A 22792-nucleotide genomic window follows, 5' to 3' on the forward strand; every position below is an offset into this window, starting at 1 on the left:
GACATTGCACAAGGTCATGTTTTTCTCTTGCTGTTTATGACGTCTTTACACTAAATCCATTGGATGTTGGATGTGTACGGATTGATAGTTAAGTCTTAGATGCATGATTTTTTAATTAGTTGTTAGTGGCTTTGAACTAGCTGTCAGATAACTGCGAGTACTCTCAGATCTGTTCATTGTGTCTTTTTGTGTCGGGATGTTTAAGTACCCGGCCACGTCCACTTGTATTTTTGTCCATCTGATGAGTAAAGCCTTTTTCAACTGGTTTTTATAGTTCGTTCTTATGTTGTACTGTTATACCACTGTCCCAGGTTAGGGGGAGGGTTGGGATCCCGCTAACATGTTTAATCCCGCCACATTATTTATGTATTTGCCTGTCCCAAGTCAGGAGCCTGTAATTCAGTGGTTGTCGTTTGTTTATGTGTTACATAGTTGTTTTTCGTTCATTTTTTTTATATATAAATAAGGCCGTTAGTTTTCTCGTTTGAATTGTTTTACTTTGTCTTATCGGGGCCTTTTATAGCTGAGTATGTGGTATGGGCTTTGCTCAATGTTGAAGGCTGTACGGTGACCTATAATTGTTAATGTCTGTGTCATGTTGGTCTCTTGTGGACAGATGTCTCATTGGCAATCATACCACATCTTCCTTTTTATATGAAAGTTCCGGGGGAAAACTGTATGTGGCCTAAAATATAATTAGTTCAAAGTACCAGGTTTATAATTTAATACGACAGACGCGAGTTTCGTCTTCACAAGACTCTTAAAAACGAATACATAGGCTCTGTAGAGTGGATTGACAAGTAGAAAGATGGAAAGTTTGAATGTTATGAAATTGAAAGAGGCAGATATTTTGACATACAAAATGCCATCTACAGATCCTCAAAATGTTGTTGCAAAGGGTTTCGACAGCGAAATGCACTTTCTCATTTTAGCCGAGCGTGACTGCATATTTTAAAATCTTGCATAGCCAAACTTGTTTACAGTCATATTCACAAATGAAAGTTATTAAGACTATGTTTAATTAAGAATCATTTTTTGGTTTTTTTCTTGGAACCTTCTCGTGAGTCAGGTGATCACCGACGTTACTTTATTTATTACTGCCATGACAATTATTTCATTTAAATTACAAAGTGAATCCAATCAAAAGCGTTTAATCAGAAAATTGGACGGATTATAGTGATATTTTTTTTTAAATGGACAAGAAAGGAAGGAACTCTTCTAAAAATGGAGCCCCTGTTTAATTGCACATTACTAGTGAAAATGATAAAAAAAAAAAAAATACGATGTAATATGATTGTCAACTTGACAGTCTTCTACCAGAGACCAAAAAACGTAAACGGTTAGCAAATATAGGTCGTAAGGCCTTCAACAAATATATAAAAAGATATTAAAAACCTATATCGCGCAGTAAGCTATACTCCTTCAATTAAACTTATTCTAAAAGGTTACCTATTCAACACTGTAATAAGATCATTGAAAATTGTTTTTATTGGTATAAATATTGATTTTGTTATCAGTAAATTAAAAGCTAACTAAATATTACTAGTATGCTATATACATATACACATTCATGGATCTACAATCTGTCGATACCTGTAACTTGACATTGCACAAGGTCATGTTTTTCTCTTGCTGTTTATGACGTCTTTACACTAAATCCATTGGATGTTGGATGTGTACGGATTGATAGTTAAGTCTTAGATGCATGATTTTTTAATTATTTGTTAGTGGCTTTGAACTAGCTGTCAGATAACTGCGAGTACTCTCAGATCTGTTCATTGTGTCTTTTTGTGTCGGGATGTATAAGTACCCGGCCACGTCCACTTGTATTTTTGTCCATCTGATGAGTTAAGCCTTTTTCAACTGATTTTTATAGTTCGTTCTTATGTTGTACTGTTATACCACTGTCCCAGGTTAGGGGGAGGGTTGGGATCCCGCTAACATGTTTAATCCCGCCACATTATTTATGTATTTGCCTGTCCCAAGTCAGGAGCCTGTAATTCAGTGGTTGTCGTTTGTTTATGTGTTACATAGTTGTTTTTCGTTCATTTTTTTTATATATAAATAAGGCCGTTAGCTTTCTCGTTTGAATTGTTTTACATTGTCTTATCGGGGCCTTTTATAGCTGAGTATGTGGTATGGGCTTTGCTCATTGTTGAAGGCTGTACGGTGACCTATAATTGTTAATGTCTGTGTCATGTTGGTCTCTTGTGGACAGATGTCTCATTAGCAATCATACCACATCTTCCTTTTTATATGAAAGTTCCGGGGGGAAAAATGTGAAAACTAGCGGACTTGTTTATGCACAAAACATAATACAAACATGATGTTCAGCAACAACAGACTCTTGTTGAATAGCAAGTTCCTAAATTGTGATAGGCACATGAAGAATTGAAGAATAGGGCGCGGTTATACTTGTTTGCTGAGAAGACTTTTTAAGTTTGATTAAATGTGTCTCATCCCTTTTGCATATTTAAGCAAATAAAATGTGTTTAAACTACTTGTTTGCTGGCACCGAAACCCTCCTCTATACAACAACCTTTGATTATTCTGAAAAAGAAGAACATACCTTTTTTTGTTATATCTTATTTCTTATCCTAGAAAAAAAAAGATGTATTTAGTACCCTTTTATTCAAAATGTGTTATTTGAATATTCACAATATGCAGATACATATGCATTACTAGATAATAAACTAGAGGCTCTAAAGAGCCTGTGTCGCTCACCTTGGTCTATGTGAATATTAAACAAAGGACACAGATGGATTCAAGACAAAATTGTGGTTTGGTGATGGTGATGTGTAGATCTTACTTTACTGAACATTCTTGCTGCTTACAATTATCTCTATCTAAAATGAACTTGGACAAGTAGTTACAGTGGAAAATGTTAGTAAAATTTTACAAATTTTGTGAAAATTGTTAAAAAATTACTATATAAAGGGCAATAACTCCTTTGGGGTCAATTGACCATTTTGGTCATGTTGACTTCTTTTTAGGTCTTACTTTGCTGTACATTATTGCTGTTTACAGTTTATCTCTATCTATAATAATATTCAAGATAATAACCAAAAACAGCAAAATGTCCTTAAAATTACCAATTCAGGGGCAGCAACCAAACAAAGGGTTGTCCGATTGGTCTGTAAATTTCAGGGCAGATAGATCTTGACCTGATTAACAATTTTACACCTGTCAGATTTGCTCAAAATGCTTTGGTTTTTGAGTTATAAGCCAAAAACTGCATTTTACCCCTATGTTCTATTTTTAGACGTGGCGGCCATCTTGGTTAGTTGGCCGGGTCACCGGACACATATTTTAAACTGGATACTCCAATGATGATTGTGGCCAATTTTGGTTTAATTTAGCCCTGTAGTTTCAGAGAAGAAGATTTTTGTAAAAGTTAACGACGCAGGACGACGACGGACGACGGACCCCGGACACAAAGTGATGGGAAAAGCTCACTTGGCCCTTTGGGCCAGGTGAGCTCAAAAAAAAAGGACGAAAGATACCAAAAGGACAGTCAAACTCATAGATCGAAAATAAACTGACAACGCCATGGGTAAAAATAAAAAGACAAACAGACACATATTAGATAAGAATCACGAGATTCCTTTATCAGATCTTTGTTATTCACATCATAGTAAAGGATATAATACAAAAGAAAAAGCCCATGGACATTCATTTGGAGCGTTTGAGGTTTTGGAATTTTCTCGGAGTTAAATATTTTTGTAATTTTGCTTTTTATGACATTGCAACACTGTTTCCAATATATTGCGACACTATTTCCAATCTATTGCGACACTGTTTCCAATCCATTTCAGAAAAAGGACGATAATATTGGTCCTTTTTTTCAATTTAGTTTTAACCTCTGTGTCTTTAATGATGTTAAGGTCCCCCGTTAATGGTTCTTCAAAAATTGGTGATATAGAATTTTGAACGGTAGAATCCTTAATAAGATAGATACCTTTGATAATATATTAAACTTTCAGAAAGTGCTGTTTATGGTTTTCTAGTTTATCAAGACGTGATAACAGCTTATGGTGAACAATTGTAATCATATGCGCACATTTCACATTCATAGAGTAAGCTGAAAAAATAAGACTGTGTCATACTCCTTGAAAATATCGTTCAATTCACTAATTGGAATTTTCTGGCGTAAATATAAAATTTCAATCCTGGTGTCTATGATGAGTTTATTTACAACCACTGGGTCGATGCCACTGCTGGTGGAGATTTATTTTCCCGAGGGTATCACCAGCCCAGTAGTCAGCACTTCTGTGTTGACTTGAGTTATGATTGATATGTTCATAATTATAAATTAACTGTTAACAAGGCTTTTCTTCTTGGAATAGATTACATTAGCCGTATTTGGCAAAACTTTTAGGAATTTTTGGTCCTCAATGCTCTTCAACTTCGTACTTTATTTGGCCTTTTAAACATTTTTTTATTCGAGCGTCACTGATGAGTCTTTTGTAGACGAAACGCTCGTCTGGCGTAAATATAAAATTTCCATCCTGTTATCTATGATGTGTTTATTTACATGATAACTAATACTAGGGTTTTTAGATGGGCGATCGTAAAGTTTATAATTTATATCATGTTAACTTCGTTGATTTCGATTGATAGTATCGTACGTTTGCCATGAGATCTATCATTACGTTGTCGTTTATAAAAAAAAACATTCATGATAATAATAGAAGATGTTTCACATCTGTTTTATTGTCCCATTATATTGTCATTTAGTCCAAGGGTATAATTTATGCTGAATACAGTTATTTAATCCAAGACCGTTCGATAACTGTACGAGAATCTTCAAATTGTTAATGGAATTGTCGTTATTTTCTGATAGTTTCGAGAGGTTTGAATTTATAAATTTAATTTTGTGTTTATGTTTTCCTAAATGTTGATAAATAATTCTCTGATATTTCTATTTTTTTTTCGGAAGCAGTATAGATACCTGTGTTCTTCTAAAATACATTCTCGCCCATTTGTCATACATAATGTATACATTACTACTGTCACTATGTTTACACATTATTATCTGTTTTATATTGTTGAAGTTGTTAAGGATATATGCGTCTTTTTAAATTTCTTTGTTGTGTGGTTCGTTTCTAAATGCAGTTCATTCCAAACTTTCCTTTATTCATTAAAACTTTTACCATATTTCGTAGTTAAACAACTTAGAGTTGAAAAACTGATAAATTTCTTTTTGCGTCTATCGTAGTAGGCGGTAAATTATTGTTCCTTTAGCTTCCTTTACTAGCTGCTTCAGACCATTATACAAACATAAATATAACCAAACACTAAAGTATCTATACATTTATCTTTATCTGTTTATTCCCTCTTGAAATTAATGTGCTGATGGCTGCCTTTACAAATTGCTGTCACGACCGTTAATATTAATCAATGTTCCTGTAAAGCTACTGAAGTGCAGGTCTAGTCAGGTAAAAGTTATATATACAACCAACAATATATTTTGAATGCAGACATGTCTTTCGTTACTGCAAATTATTCTGTAGAAAGACAATGAATTATACAGCAACAACACAGGCATTCATTTTCAATAGTATTCACTTGCACTTTAAACTGCTCTGTTACCAACACATTGCCAGTTAAAAAAAGTAAGGACGTCTGGTTTCAAGAAGTAGAAATATTCTAGAATATATTATACTGCCACAATAATGTATGAAATGGCCATCAGTTGAAACTTTCAAAGAAAAAAGTAATGATTACTCAGTATCATCTTGATTAATATTATGTATGTTTTCATGAAGTTTACAGGCACATGTGTCTCTGTTTGAATCTCTTGGTGGCACCTTTGTGCACATCTTCAATTGTTTCTGCTAAGATTCTCTTCTGTTTTTTTATTCCCGCAGTCAGTCTGTTGTTATTGCCCCTTTAATTCCTGCAGTCAGTCTGTTGTTATTGCCTCTTTAATTCCTGCAGTCACTCTATTGTTATTGTCTTTTTAATTCCTGCAGTCAGTCTGTTGTTATTGCTCCTTTAATTCCTGCAGTCAGTCTGTTGTTGTTGCCTCTTTTATTCCTGCAGTCAGTCTGTTGTTATTGCCTCTTTAATTCCTGCAATCAGTCTGTTGTTATTGTCTCTTTAATTCCTCCAGTCAGTCTGTTGTTATTTCCCCTTTAATTCCTGCAGTCAGTCTGTTGTTATTGCCTCTTTAATTCCTGCAGTCAGTCTGTTGTTATTGCCTCTTTAATTCCTGCAGTCAGTCTGTTGTTATTGTCTCTTCAATTCCTGCAGTCAGTCTGTTGTTATTGCCCCTTTAATTCCTGCAGTCAGTCTGTTGTTTTTTCTTCTTTAATTCCTGCAGTCAGTCTGTTATTATTGCCCCTTAAATCCTGCAGTCAGTCTGTTGCTATTGCCTCTTTAATTCCTGCAGTCAGTCTGTTGTTATTGTCTCTTTAATTCCTGCAGTCAGTCTGTTGTTATTGCCTCTTTAATTCCTGCAGTCAGTCTGTTGCAATTGTCTCTTAAATTCCTGCAGTCAGTCTGTTGTTATTGCCCCTTTAATTCCTGCAGTCAGTCTGTTGTTATTGTCTCTTTAATTCCTGCAGTCAGACTGTTGTTATTGCCCCTTTAATTCCTGCAGTCAGTCTGTTGTTATTGCCTCTTTGATTCCTGCATTCAGTCTGTTGTTATTGTCTCTTTAATTCCTGCAGTCAGTCTGTTGATATTGTCACTTTAATGCCTGCAGTCAGTCTGTTGTTATTGCCTCTTTAATTCCTGCAGTCAATCTGTTGTTATTGCCTCTTTAATTCCTGTAGTCTGTCTGTTGTTATTGCCTCTTTAATTCCTGCAGTCAATCTGTTGTTATTGTCTCTTTTATTCCCGCAGTCAGTCTGTTGTTATTGTCTCTTTAATTCCTGCAGTCAGTCTGTTGTTATTGCCTCTTTAATTCCTGCAGTCAGTCTGTTATTGCCTCTTTAATTCCTGCAGTCAGTCTGGTGTTATTGTCTCTTTTATTCCCGCAGTCAGTCTGTTGTTATTGTCTCTTTAATTCCTGCAGTCAGTCTGTTGTTATTGCCTCTTTAATTCCTGCAGTCTGTTTGTGGTTATTGCCTCTTTGGTAGACATTGATATCTTGAGCGTTTATTCTTTTAGATAGAGATCTTTGTTTTAATACCTGCAGTTAATGCATACCGGTATATCGTTGGTTTGTTTAAAAGTTTGTGTTTTTCTCAGCATGTTTCCTCTGAATATTCCCGACAAACTTTATTTCTGTTTCCCTTTCTTTTGAAATTCCGTTTAAGAACGTGGCGATGCAATATATTTCCTATTCTTGGGATTTCTGGACTTTTCTCTTCTAAGCCTCGTGATACACTTTTGTGAAAAGTAAATTCACGAAAATACTGAACACCGAGTAAAATTCTAAACGGAAAGACCCTAATCCAATGGCAAAATCAAAAGCTCATACATATCAAACGAATAGATAGCAATTGTGAGTGTCTCTTCTGTCTTGCTACCTATTTTCGTATTGCTTATTGCTAGGGGAAAACTATTGTAAATGCTGAAATCTTAAGAAAGATATCTCCTACCCATCCAGTTTGTCTTTTGGTTACACAAGCGACTTTAAGACTCTTATTTTTTTATCCAAATTATTAAACAAATATTAATATATATAGATAAATCATAATAAAAAAAGGTTTGAGTAGTATATCGAAGGGTTTCAGAAAATATTAAGGATGTCTTTCAGACATCTATACTGAAAACTGTATATCGTGTATCACAAAACATTCATAATTTAAGATATACAAGTGTTGTCTTGATATGTTTTCATATCCTACTTATAAAAGACCAAATTCATATATTTTCTTGTTGTTTTATTTGTTTGTTATACAGTTCTTGGATGGTGTAATATTCCCACTTACATCATACACCATTACATCACACCATACACCATGTGCCCTGACACCATACACGTTACACTTTTGCACCATACACCTTACACATTACACCATAATACAATTTAATTCCAAAGAAAGCGTTTTTTTTATTCATTTTAAAAAACGAATTTTCATCACAATATTGTAAATTAATGTATAAAATTAAAAATAAGATTGTTATCAATATTTTGCATAGTATCAAATCTCGTAAACCATTCATTCACACCATTTCCGATCGCACGGTACATCATTACACCATCCCCTTTACACCTTCCGCCATAGCATCATACACCTTCTACCATTGCACCATTTGCCACACACAATAACACCATACACGTTTTTATGGGAAGTTTACACCATCCAATGGCTATAATGACCATAATACATAAATCAATTAACGATTAATTTACGGTAGTTGTAGTCCACTATATTAAATGTTATCCATCGAAAGAAAGAGTTATATTTGTTTTACGTTAAATCGTCTGTTCTAGTTAATTTTTATCCCTCTTCAGTATTGGTGCTTGATAATCTTTTACATATACAACCAAATTAAAGGAAGTTCAGATGAAAAGATTCAACGAAAGATGACACTAATCCTAAATGTAAAGACCATTTTATATGTATCAAAGCATCGCTGTTTTGTCTATTGATATTACTTATATGAAATGTGTATGTATTCCTGTTTAGTCGTAACGGTATAACCATTTCAAAGTAATGCCTCTATTTGAAGCAATATTGATCAGAATTTTGTTATCGCCTGTGTCACAACACTTACACTTTTATAGTAATTTATTGAGAATTCCTAAAGCATTGATTTATTTTTATTTTTATGATATTATTGATACATAAAAAAAATATTAATAATGCTTAACAAATACTTACACAACCAAACCATGTAAATTATTATTCATTAAGTTTATAGTGCCCATGACGATTTCAACGCCGCAATTAAACAGAGATAAATTTCAGCATATCGGATATGTGACAAGACAAAAGTGTTATATTTATGTATAGTGTTCCTTTCCTAAATATCTTTACAGAATCATACATTTTTGTTTGTTTTTATAGTGATTAAGATTATAAGAATTATATAAATTACTGCTGTACCATAATTTTCGACATTTTTACCTCTCATGTCTGTTTATTTGTTCACACATCGTTGTCAATATAATTGAATTTGATGCGACTGTCATACAAGTGAGAGGTTTAGCTAGCTATACAACCAGGTTTAATCCACCATTTTCTACATGAGAACATGTCTGTTCCAATGCAAGTCAGAATTAAGACAGTTATGCATTCGTGTGATGTTTTTGAGCTTTTGAATTTGCCATTTGATTAGGACCTCTTTTTTTAAATGTTCATCGGAGTTGTTTAATTTTGTGATTTTTTTTTCTGGCATATAGTTAAACTCTGTAGCTATGATTTATTTATAGATTTTTCCTATGGTTGATCTGGTGTGGTAAATTTCAGATGAAGTATATGTTATTTGTGCTTATTTAAAGATTGGGAAAATAGTAAACGAAAAAAAAGAGCGACGGAACAAATTAGACATAACAGGGGTGCACATAATGGTATAATCAATAGAAAATACTATTTGCTTTCATAGCCCGAAGCAGGACATTGCTTAATACATTAACTGTCGTAGATCTTCTACCAACACCAAAATAAATAAGGAATACAACTGATAACATTTAAGCAACCCCTGACAACGTGTTAAATTAAACTTGTGCAACGTATTTGTGTTCTCGTTTTGTCAATCAATTGCTATTTCTTTTGCGTTTACACATAATTCCGTCTTTTCTTATAAATATTCAAGCCAAATAGAGCAGTTGATTTCTAGACTAACTACTCATTGACTCCCAGTAGGTCATTTTCTATATTAATCATATCTAAATAAACCAGGTCTATATATCCTGTGTTTACATTAATAACTGATAGAAAATCATAATTAAATAACAATATACCAGACAAAATCTAACGAAACTTCATTTTTAGTACACAAAGTGAGAAATAATGGCCATAATAATTCGCTGAATAAATATAATACAAAGATAGGAAAACTGTATAACAATATTTGACAATGACATATTAAAAAATAATGATATTTGTTGATACTGTTTTCTATTTTTGAGATATTTATACACCACAAAGTAAGAGTAATTGACGTTAGATTATTGATGCGTATTTTATTCCCTTTATTCGAATTTAAGTAGGTCTGTTCTGTTGTGATATTCATATCGACGTTAAATACAGATTTCAGTGAACATAATACATGCATCACGATGATTTTTTTTTTTTTTGATAACACAACGAATCTCACAAAAAAGACATAAATTTCATGAAATTAAGAATTAAAAGTAAAAACTTGTTTTTACACTCTTCTTTATTCGCTCTGTTATTTTAATTAGTTGCCTTTATTTGCAATTACTTATCATTGAATATTAAGAATCAGATACTACTCTTTTTCTTTTCTTTAAAACAATATCGGTCCAGAGACATCAAATCCATTCCTTTCTTACACTTGTCTTTGTATAGTTTTTGTCGAAATGTACAAAATGGTCTTTTTTGGGTCTTTGGTCATTTTAACTGTTGCACTATTTTAGACGTTATAAAGTGATAAATGTATATTCAAATGGTTGTTTTTGTTGCTATTCGGTGTTTCTGTTGTTTATTTGTTTTCCTCTTATATTTGATGTGTTTCCCTCGATTTTAGTTTGCAACCCGGATTTGTTTTCTCTCAATCCATTTATGACTTTCGAACAGCGGTATACTACTGTTGCCTGTATTTTCCAGTCAAGCATACGGAGAATTAGTGACAGTTTTCAAGAAACGACTTACCGTTGAAATTAATTAACGGTTATATATCGGTATCTCCGGGTTACCTGTCTTTCCTTTGGCTCGCTACAAAGACTCCATAGGCAATGACAGGTTCCTGATGTCATAAATCGTCCAATATATTGGTTTTATTTTATTTCAGCGAACGTTATCTTTTTAACACTAACGAATTGTTAATTCAGGAATATTGTTACCCAACAATACAATTAAATGTAAATTACCTCTTAAAGACAGACATATTTGGTTTGGAAGTTTGATTAGAACCTTAAATGTCTATCGAAAATGAAACCAATTTTGGTCCTGATCTCTATGACGAGTTTATTCATAAAAATTGCTCAGTGTATTATACCATTAGCATACCACATTTCATAACTTTTATATGGAATACACCATGTTACTTTGACCAGGAATATAACGTGTTTATTGTTCCTTCCACTTTGATATCCAGTTCACATAATATTTTGATATTCAGTTCACATTATTTCAACCTACCTTTCAAGGTATGAAGTCAAAGGAGGTTTTCTTCAACTTGTGAAAAGTAATTTATACAGAATGTGTGATCATTGTCTACCTCAACAAGGTTTTAACCTATATACCTTTGAAAAAAAATAATGCAAACACCGTCATTTATGATTTAATATAAAAATTAAAAAAAAAGATGTGGTCTGATTGCCAATGAGACAACTCTCCAATAATAAGCAAAACCAATTCGCATAGACAGCTATACAAGGTCCAGAAATGTAAATGTAAAACAATTCAAACGAGAAAAATAACGGCATAATTTATGCAAAAAAAAAAATGAACGAAATCAAATGTGTAACGCATAAGCAAACGACAACCACTGAATTACAGGCTCCTGAAGGTGGTCTTATTCTCCCCTATGCCATCCTCCAAATCTTATGTTAACCATAATGTGTTACGTAGGTGCTTGAAATATATAACTAAAAGAAAGGAATATTGACTCCAAAACTTATCTGTAGTGGTTATTTTGCTTTAACCTATCTACTTAAAAAAGCTCTTCAAAGACTCATTTAAAGAACGCATTTGAACAATTTGTTAAACTTGAATACAGTAAAACACCTGGTTATATATAACAATAGAACATGTTGGCAACAACATTAACTGTACCAATTGTACAACACCAGATGTGCATTTCGACAAGAAAAATCTCCTCCGTGATGCTTGAGGCCAATATATTTGAAAATCCAAAACTGATATCGAGATCCTGACAATGATATATTATAGTTTTTATATTTTCTTAAGTGTAAAAATGTGCCTCAACTCAATTATCGCACCTCAAATTATCTCTAGTTTAATATTCCACTCACATTTCAGGAATGCAATCTGAAATCTTTCACAACATTGGTTTATTACTCACAAGCTTAGTTTTCCTATACTTATAATTATATTGCAGTTGATTGTGTCTGTATCACGTTTAATAGAATTTCTTTTCTATGTAGATCCCGTAACGAAATTATGAAAAATGTCTTTCTTTTACCATACATGCTATATTGGATTATATTAGTCTGCAAATTATCATGGATCTTTTTATCAATGAGTTCCATATCTATATGCGGTCAATCGTTTAATGTCATGCAAATAAATAATACTACACATATTGAAATCACCACTGGCGCAGTTTTTTAGTGGCATTAACAGATTTGTCGTTTTACCTTGCGCTTCAGTGTTATTGCTGTTCCTTTGTTTTCCTCTTATAGGTTATGCGTTTCCCGCGGTTTTAGTTTCTAACCCGGATTAATTTTCGCTCAATCGATTAACGACTTTTGAACACGGTACACTACTGTTGCCTTTATATCAAATTGGACGCTTCATTTCAAAATTAGTGTACTGATAGTTATTATCCCCAATTGTGACCTTGTTTGTCAACCTTTACTTTCCACGTAATATTTTTCCCTTTTTGTCCCAGGTGCTGTCTGGTTTTATTGGATTTATATCACTTTTGATTGCCCCTTCGTTTAAGATAAAAAAAAAAAAAAATGCATTTTCCTTTTACCAATACGGGTTATCTTCGATCTTTATAACTACTCTACTCGTGTAAAAAGTATTAATTCTTTATGAAACAGATCTCAACTAGCTTCACAACAAACATATTGTTTCAATTTTGCAATAGGAATCACCCTCCATATTTTACGCAATAGGTGGCGTTGGTGTTCCATAGGTGGTTAATCGAGCGTTTGAATCACGTCAGACGCTTGTAACCAACGTAAACAAACAGTGCCACAACGACGTGAACATATATTTTAAAATCTTTCAAGCTTTGTAGAACTATAACATGCCCCAAAGATGTTGTGTGCCTGTATGATTTTCTAGTCCCTAGTTTTCTATGTGAAGTTTTGTTATTGAGGTTTTTCCTTTTCTTTTTTATAATTTTTTTATGGTATATATTTTTTTTACTTAAAATTCTGTTGCTTCTGTTTCTTTATAACTTCAGTGTTCCCCCTTTGGTTCTTCCTTCTCATGCTTCTCTTTTTAATACTTAAATGTGAAGGTTCATTTATACAGTTGTAATAATATTGATGCAAAAAGATTGTATAGGTACAAAAAAACAGTTATTATAAATCATTTGTGAAGATTATAAATAAACAGGGTTAACAACATGTTCCTACATGCCATCCTATACAAGAAATAAGCCTCTATTTGCTCTCGTGATAATTTTGGCATGATAACCTTGTGCTCCTTTTTCAACTGTTTAAATCCTGAAACAGGCCATTCTACTTCCAATGGTTCTGGAGCATGGATAACAGGATTTTTAAAATTCTGATTTCTATCATATGCTCTTAGTCTACAAAAGAAAGGCAAAAATGTGTTGTTTCAAATTTGAGTAAAAAAAATTGAATAAAGGTGAAGGTGTTCTCTGACAAGTGAAAATTACAAAATAATATTTCAGTACATTCTAAAATTGCATTTATTGAATTAAAATGTACAAGACATTGGATAGTTGTCTCAGTTCGCAATTCATATGAAATCTCCTTATTTTTTTAATGAACTTTTCATAAGGGGGGCCTGCTGATTGACCCAAAGGGGGGTGGGGCTTCAGTCATAAAATAACATTCAAAAAGAGAAATGACTTTAAAATACATATTTACAAAAACGTAGTTTTATATGAAATATATTTACATGTGGCGATATGCATAAACATACGTATAAACGGGATAACTATATTATATTCTAAACAAATGGAAACTGACAGACTTTCTCGCTGAATTTAGCAGGGTATTAGCCATGATAAGCTTCATTAAAAAGAAATATTATATTAAAAAACCTTTCAATAAGGTCTGCCTTTCTTCCTGTTCCAACTGCACCACGACTTGCCAGCTCATTCTTTAACCTTTTAAGAGGCCAATACAAGTACTGATCGTTGACGTCCATTTGTTTATCTACGCGTCAAGCGTTTCCGTGAAATCAAGCGTCCAACTAACCACCTATAGAACTGCAACGCCGCCTCGCGTGAAAAGTCGTGAATGATTCCTATTGTCCAGTTTCTATTTTAAATAGCAACATTTAAGTTCCAATAGAAGTATTATAATCTTTATATAAGGTTGCATTTTTAAACAGAGGGTTGAGTATTAGAAAGAATCGTTTAAGCTAAGTTTCTTCATGCTTTCATCGAAGTGGAATGTTCGTTGATTGTGACAATGTGAATGATACTTATCGTGAAATTTTACTTACATTTGTGTACACGATGTGTGCATTGGTGGAACATAATTTGTCTATCATTCAGGGGAACCTTTTTCAATGGTTTGCTACATTGTTGTTTTGATGTAGACTTAATTATTTTTCCGTCGGCCTTTTTTTTGTTTTGTTTCCCACAGTTCTGTTTTGTCGGTACCTGACTAATTAGTAACATGTTTTCGCTGTCCTAGATCTTTAGATACCTGCCGTGAATAGTCGTCTGACCTAAAATTTTACCAATTGTTCTAAATTCCGATTATGGATATATACGATCAAATAATGTACCTGTAGGTACTAGTACTTGATTGTGCCCTTTTCAAAATCAATCGCAATATTTCATATTATTAATACTTTCCATACACCTCAAAATAAAAGTTTGCATATCTGATTAAATATGGATATGGGATCAAATATATCCTGATTATAAGAATCTCACATTTTCAAATCAGTTCATGTCATTAATGCATGATTCAATACCACTCAGAATTATAGTTTGCATGTTGACAAGTAAAATACATTAGCTCGAACATTTGAAGCCATTTCAAATAGGAAACACGTCACTGTATAAAATTCAGGTGAATTAATTCATACTACCTTCAACATTACTATGGAAAGGATTCATTGTTTGCTTACATTTATGTCACGTCCTGTCACAGTATTTGAAATAACACTAGTACATACATTTTTTTCCGGAAATGGTCCTTGCTTGTTATTCAGAAAATGTGTGTATTCAATTAAGATTTGCTGTGGCACTTTTTATATGATTTAGTATAAATTATGTAATTAAGTCTAAATTAAAAAAAAATATGTATATAGTATAGACTTAAAATGTATGCACGCGAAAATGATTGTGTGTTTTTTTTTAAATGGACTCTGATTTGGCATTGACATTGCAAAATCAAAATGTAAAATAATTCAGTCCTTTCATTTCCCTTGCAATTAACAATTTAACAAACATGAATGAAATTTTTTAGATGTTATGTAATAATTTTCTGTTTTCCGAATGCATGGGTAAAAGAACCTCATCATGTCTTTTTCTATAAACAAAAGAGAGAAATATGGAAGATACCAAAGCCTTTTTCTATAAACAAAAGAGAGAAATATGGAAGATACCAAAAAAATTTTCTACAAACAAAAGAGCGAAATATGGAAGATACCAAAGTCTTTTTCTATAAACGAAAGAAAGAAATATGGAAGATACCAAAAAAAAATTCTACAAACAAAAGAAAGAAATATGGAAGATACCAAAGCCTTTTTCTATAAGCAAAATAAATAAATATGGAAGATACCAAAGCCTTTTTCTATAAGCAAAATAAATAAATATGGAAGACACCAAAGCCTTTTTCTATAAGCAAAAGAAAGAAATATGGAAGATACCAAAGCCTTTTTCTATACGCAAAAGAAAGAAATATGGAAGATACCAAAGAATTTTTCTATAAGCAAAAGAAAGAAATATGGAAGACACCAAAGAATTTTTCTATATGCAAAAGAAAAAATATGGGAGATACCAAAGAGATTGTTAAAACTCATTAGTCGAAAACGAACGGAGAATAACATGACCAGAAAAGTAAAAACGACCAAAAACAAATTAGTTTACAAACACAGAACAAAGTAAAAGCTAATAAACTGAGGAACACAAACCACACTTTCACCGGGTGATCTCAGATGCTCTGGAAAGGGAATTAGATCTTTCTCTACATACGACACCCCTCTTGATGGTCGTTTAAGTACATACCCGGTGAAAATGCACGCAAAAATAAATTTAAAAAAAGTATGCATAAGGTGAGAAAGAATACATATTCAACTTATAAATGCAAAACGGCATTTAAAGACCAATGGTAACTTGCAGTAGTCAACAGAGTCAAAACCATATGTCAAACTTTATACCAAAATATATTAGATACACCTTGAGGGCGTCATAGTCTAAGATAAACTCATCATAGATATCAGGATTAAATTTTCTATTTACGCCAGACGCGCGTTTCGTCTACAAAAGACTCATCAGTGACGCTCGAATCCAAAAAAGTTAAAAAGGCCAAATAAAGTACGAAGATGAAGAGCATGGGTGAATCTGATTTACACTAAGAGATGCTTTTCGTTTTGTTATTTTACTTTCAATGCAGAATGATATATTTCAGTTGAAAAGATAGAAATCAGTTCTAGTGTTTTAAAGGTTGCTGTTATTGTAAAAGAAAAGCTTTTGATGTGCTCTTTTAAATACAATGAATAGACGTCACAAATTGCATTCAAAAAGTACGCATAGTACGAATTCAAATGACATACGAAAACATATGTTCTGAACATGACAAGTTACAAAAGAGGCAATGGACAGATAAGTAAAAAGGGCAGACCGCACTATCGCAAGAAGAAAAACAATGTTCACATTTTACTTCACAGATTGTTAAAAACCGTGAAACACAATGTCTCTGCTTATAACGGTGAAGACATTTTTAATCAAGAGTTTGATATCAAAAGATGCGATCATCAAACTTCAGAGACATTTCTGTTTACATTTGTTTATGTTATAACCCCAACTCGTTTCAACGTATGTTCACAGAGCTAAAAGCAAATTAATTAACTGAGAAACAGTTGTTAACAGTGATAAAATAGAAAGAATTGCTTTATCTAGATTAATGTTTCAAAAAATCTTCATCACAGGCAATGGATTCCAATGAATCATTTAAGATGTGCATTTTAATAGAGCACTAAAGATTTATAGTGCATTCACTTTCGTTACAAGAGGCCCCATTGGTCTTTCTGGTGAGTATGTTTATCAGGAAAACGAGACAACCAATCAAACCGAACATACATTTTGTGCAACCACAACAGACGATAAGTTGTCTGGTAGGTTAAGTATTTTTTGTGCAAAACATTTTGTATAGGCAACTACCACTTTCGCACCATTAGGGGAATACCTGAGTCTTGTCTTCATCTATGATAGTATACGATCGAGGAACACTTCTTTTATAAAACTTTCTCTTACTTGGAGTAAGAATGTGTTATAATGAATCGAAATTTCAAAATGCCACCAATATAAAAATGTTACAAAGATTTTCTAAAAGCATCTTCTTAATGTTATTGTTATCTGTTAACAGTTTCTAAACACGATTTGATATCATCAGTCATCATGCAGTTTACATCTTATGTTAAAATTATTTTAGTTGCAGGGAGATGCTAACTTTGTGAGTATCATCATTTTCTCAACAAAGGCCCATCTTCTTTGTTAGACAAAAGTATATCATTTAGCATAACAACCAATATATCAGGGAAATCAACCTCTTTAAATATTGATTCAGTTAAAAAAAAAACCGAAGCTTTCTAAAATTGTATTTCCCTTAAAAGATAGACTGTTATAATGTATAAAAGGGCGCTCCTGAATCAATATCCATGTCCAAACAAAACGGTCATTATGGAAAAAACCACATACAAAAAAAAAAAAAAGATCCCAAAGGAGAAAACAAAATTATTATAAGAATAAGAATATTTATTATTCCAATCAAGGACCCTCGATTGGCACATATTATATTAACACCGTAATATGACAAAAATCTCCATGGAAAACATCTTTTCGATACGTACATAAAGATTGACATATATGTATAACCACATGTTCATGAAGAACACTTCTTATTTAGATATTGGATTTGATTCATTAGATATTTAAACCATAAAAAAATGAGACTAAGTTAAGTTACGTCATTTAAATCTGAGGCAAAAGAATACTATCGAACAAATCTTCCGTCCAAAACTATACTAACAGTGATTTCTCAGTATTCGTAGTGTTGAAAGGTGAAAATAACGCCGAACTGTCGTCACCATTCAAACTATCAAGATTTTACGCTTTGAAATTTAGTTTTATGAAGAAGAAAAAACACGTTTTAATAGCGATATGTTTATGGAGAATGTAAGTCAACAAGGTCGATCAGTATACCTCTTTTTCAATCAATTAAATATAAAACTGTTTTTCGCTCTAAGAAAACCATATGTTGTAATTACGGTACAATAAAATTGAGAATGGAAATGGGGAATGTGTCAAAGAGACAGCAACCCGACCATAGAAGAACAGACAACAACAGAAGGTCACCAACAGGTCTTCAATGCAGCGAAAAATTCCCGTACCCGGAGGCGTCCTTCAGCTGGCCCCTAAACAAATATATATACTAGTTCAGTAATAATGAACGCCATACTAAACTCCAAATTGTACGCAAGAAACTAAAATTAAAAATGATACAAGACTTACAAAGGCCAGATGCTCCTGACTTTAGACAATCAAAAATGCGGCAGGGTTAAACATGTTTATGTGATCTCAACCCTCCCCATATATCTCTAGCCAATGTAGAAAAGTAAACGCATAAGAATACGCACATTAATACAATGTAAGTATGTAAGAAATGCTCTTTTTTTTTTTAAAAACATATGATATAATACGATAAAGTCGATGATATAAACAATACAGACACGTGTTTATTTAGATATTTAAAACTCAAGGTACATTTGTATAATGTATAAATTCATATGTCCTGATGAAGGGGGATTTAGAAAATCTCTTCTGATGCACCAATTGAAAACTAAATATTTTTTATTTCCTTCTCAATTATCGATGTGAACATAGGTTATTGCCAGAAGATTCACAAGTTTCAATATGTTCACTCATTTAATTTGAGTTGTCGAGAAATCCTTAATGACTTTATAATACACAATATTACACATTGAACTATATTTAACACAGCTTTAAAAAAGCTTTGAAGCAGATGGAGAAATAATATACAATATAATACTAATTTGTGACTTCCTGACCGATGTTATTGGAATTATACGTTCTAGGTCAGCACAATAAGTATTGATGATTTCTGGAGGGAAATGTAATTTTACTTAATATGAAAAATCTTTACTACTCTGGATATAATATTTATAGTGTATTTAGTAGTCTTGTCAAAGGTTCTACTAATTACCTAAAACCCTATAGTGACCTTATTTTCTGCTGTGTGTCTCTTCTGTAATTATATAACAGTTGACATCCTTCGGGAAGTGTTTTATCTTTTTAACCACTTATGTGTGTTCCTGTATCTTGTATTCAATAGTTTTACAACCCATTTCTATATATTAAGTTAATTGCAATAAGATATGATCAATAACTGGTGCAGTACTGAATCTCTTCATCTGTTCTCTTTAGGTGTCTACTATTTAGGACCAGTATAGATTTGCCAGATATAAATGTACACCACACTCCGGCTCACATTCGAAATTTCTATTTCTTCCTAAGTGCTGAAACACAAATTTTTTGGCAAACTTCCTGATATCAATTTTCTCAAATTTTAAATGCGACACATTTTTTCCTTAGGGATTTTATTAGAAATATTTGTATTTTGATATTAAAATTCATAATCTTCCATGTACGTTTATGTTATGCGTTGTAAAAATATAGATACTTCATTAATAATTCAATGATATATTTTCACAGAAAAGAAGTTGATCTGATTTTTTTCTGTTTTTACAACTTAATCGATTTAACATTGTTCATTTTTCTAAAACAGCAGCAACATTACTTGCTCTCGCATAACTTAAACCACTAAGTCCATCAGTGCATTGTAAGGTATAATTTTAAATCTATTATATTCTACAATCTGAAAGACAACCTATGTTCAAATTGTGAAAGTAGATATAACGCACGCAAAAGTCGACTGGATCGTCAGTCAATATAGACATAGGGATCAATATCACTGTTATTCCATAGTGTTTACCTGGCTCTGAACGAGCTCCGTCTAGAATAAGGTAAGATATTTCATTTCCTACAATATATAAATATATTTTTTTAATTCATATTAATTTTTTGACATTTTGTAATTTTAATATTTTATTATATATGTATTTTTCCCCATTGAAGTTATAAGTTTGTAAAGTTCAAATTATATATTGACATCTGTTACCGAGATTTATACTTTTATAACCTTTACACACGGTATTATAGTTATCTGTTAAAATATAAAATGTATTATTGCTTTACAAATCTAAACGCATCAATTTTCAAGGTTTTTATCTGTACGAGCTGTCATTTTTTTTTGTTAGAATTGAGATTGTATATATACGATAAGTAAAGTTTGTTATATATAGATACGCGATGTTCTGATCAAAATAACTTATATAAAATTATTCTAACCAAGAATGCTCTCGTGGAATGTATATGAAACTTCAGTTTAGATGGACAGGAACACATACAACAAACACTAGAACTTTAGAGTTCGCGCAATCATTGTATTGCCTGTATGATATCGGGACTGCCGACTGGTTGTCTCAGTAAATATTTTAAGGTTTTGTTTTGAAGTGAAATATTTGTTGTAATAAATGATTTTCATAGATAACTATTAGATTGGGTCAATTTTCTCAATAAGGATATCTTAGTGTCTGTGTGTTGTGTTTTTCTCAAAGTTAATTCTTTTTAATTGTACCCGGGGTTGATTTTTCATGCTCTCTCTTTTTCAATTCCTATGCAAAATTAAACTTCAGTTAAATAGCTTTTATTTGATATTTCTGTGCTGGAATCGGGAGGGCAGAGGGCGAAGTCCATTAAAAAGGGGCACTTTTACGACAGACTTGTTTTACACCGACAAATGCAAGATGTTCATCTTAATATGTTTTCTTACCCAGACATAACTTCCTTATTACAGAGAAATGTCATTGGAGGATTCGATTGCTTTTAAAAACACAAAAGTTTCTATTTTCCTATACGAAAGTACGCAAGTTATTAACACCAATTACTTCAATCCTGTGTAATTAAAGTTACAGCTTCAAATGTCAAGTGTACTATAAATTAAGTTAATTTGAAACATAATAACATAAGAGTCAGATTGCTTCTTATTGCTGTTTTTTTTTATTTGATTAAATTCACTTAACTTTACTTCTTGACTAAGTAAATAATTTGCCGAACAGGAAGTTTATATTATGTTTTTTTCTCCTTTTAAAATGTGTTTCATATCGTAATGAAATGTTTATCTTCATCAATTTTGAGTGAGTGATTCTTTTCATTGTCGAATACTTACTTTGAAAAAGTACAAAGTTGAGGAAAATATATTTTTTAATTGATATCTAATTGTCCCCATGCATATTCGTTTTTGTTTCAATTACATCTTCTGAAGTTATATTTTTTTCATTGAAAATTGTTTAGTTTTAGTTTTTTTAATTATCTTATTCATGTATTTATGTTGCAGACTCACATTCGTATGTCCATCATCTCCTTTTAGTCCTACATTTGTTGAAAATAAAATTGGTATAGCTTAATCATTTGACCAAAATGATGACCATCTATCGACAAGGTCAATAAAACCCTATAGGGATTTTCTGTCAGTCATATGATACAATCATCATTTAATCATAATTTTTACAAAATGCAATTGAAAGCAAAGCACGTCCTTTCCCTTGTAATGGTAGATGGGCACGGTATATTAGATAAAAACTGTAATCTAGCTTGGACCTGTTATATTAGGCCCTTGAGTAATACTATAGTATTAATGAATGGGTGTTTTTTATAATGGCCCTGTTATATGTCCAAGGTCTGTAATAATGGTCGAGGAAGTCTGTAATGGCCCGAGGCAACGACGAGGGCTATTACAGACATCCGAGGCCATTACTACTGATCGAGGACATATAACAGGGCCATTATAAAAACACCCATTTCTTAATACATTTATTAACCAACTGAACAAAAGTGTATGTGTAACAGTTGCTGCTAGCTTGATGTACTATCTTACTCTTTTAATGACAGTTTAGTTTGAACAAAATAAGTTGTACTTCACCATTATAAAGCTTTAAATATACCAAATATCCAAGATATTAAGTTGAAAGAGATATGTTTTAAAAAACAGGATGAACAGTGATCCCTTTATATGGTTCTTTAATGTTGGTTGCTGATTAATTAATTAAATAAAATACAAAAAGATATTATACTCTTTACAACTTAGTTTTATTAACTTTATCAAAAAACCTAACAGGGCTTAATACAGACAACTGGGCATTCATACAGGGCCATTACAGAAAAACAGGGCAATTACAGAAAAAACAGGGCTATTACAGAAAAACAGGGCCATTACAGAAAAAACAGGGCCATCACAGAAAAAAACAGGGTCATTACAGAAAATATGTAATTTTTAATAAACAGTCACTTTTGGCAAAAGAACTCTACCCCCTGCTTTGATTTATTTGTGATAATTTGCTTGTTTAATTTAGAATATAAAATTGCAGTTTTATTTTGCTGAGAATGATTTGGCTTGTTATGTTACAAATTCACTTGTTCTAAGCAAATTCATACACAAGTGTTAAATACGTGAATTCACAGAATTTCAAATATTTCTTAGTGTTATAGAATTTCAAAA

General features: G+C 32.2%; 1 protein-coding gene and 1 long non-coding RNA gene across 2 annotated transcripts in view; one reads left to right on the forward strand and one right to left on the reverse strand.

Annotated features, from left to right (window-relative positions):
• Window positions 1-13099: 13099 nt before the first annotated feature.
• LOC139519983 (uncharacterized) lies at window positions 13100-14223 on the reverse strand. The gene is made up of 2 exons (XR_011663778.1): window positions 14017-14223; window positions 13100-13536 (listed from the first exon to the last, which is right to left on the reverse strand). It is a non-coding gene; the product is annotated as an uncharacterized lncRNA (long non-coding RNA).
• Window positions 14224-19729: 5506 nt separating this feature from the next.
• LOC139489791 (metabotropic glutamate receptor 3-like) overlaps window positions 19730-22792 on the forward strand; it is a 53938-nt gene continuing 50875 nt past the window's right edge. Inside the window, exon 1 of the mRNA XM_071276635.1 lies at window positions 19730-20198. The gene's annotated coding sequence lies outside the window, so the exon portion shown is untranslated. The remainder of the gene's footprint in view (window positions 20199-22792) is intronic.

This window comes from Mytilus edulis, chromosome 1, assembly GCF_963676685.1.
Source record: "Mytilus edulis chromosome 1, xbMytEdul2.2, whole genome shotgun sequence".
Taxonomy (NCBI): domain Eukaryota; kingdom Metazoa; phylum Mollusca; class Bivalvia; order Mytilida; family Mytilidae; genus Mytilus; species Mytilus edulis.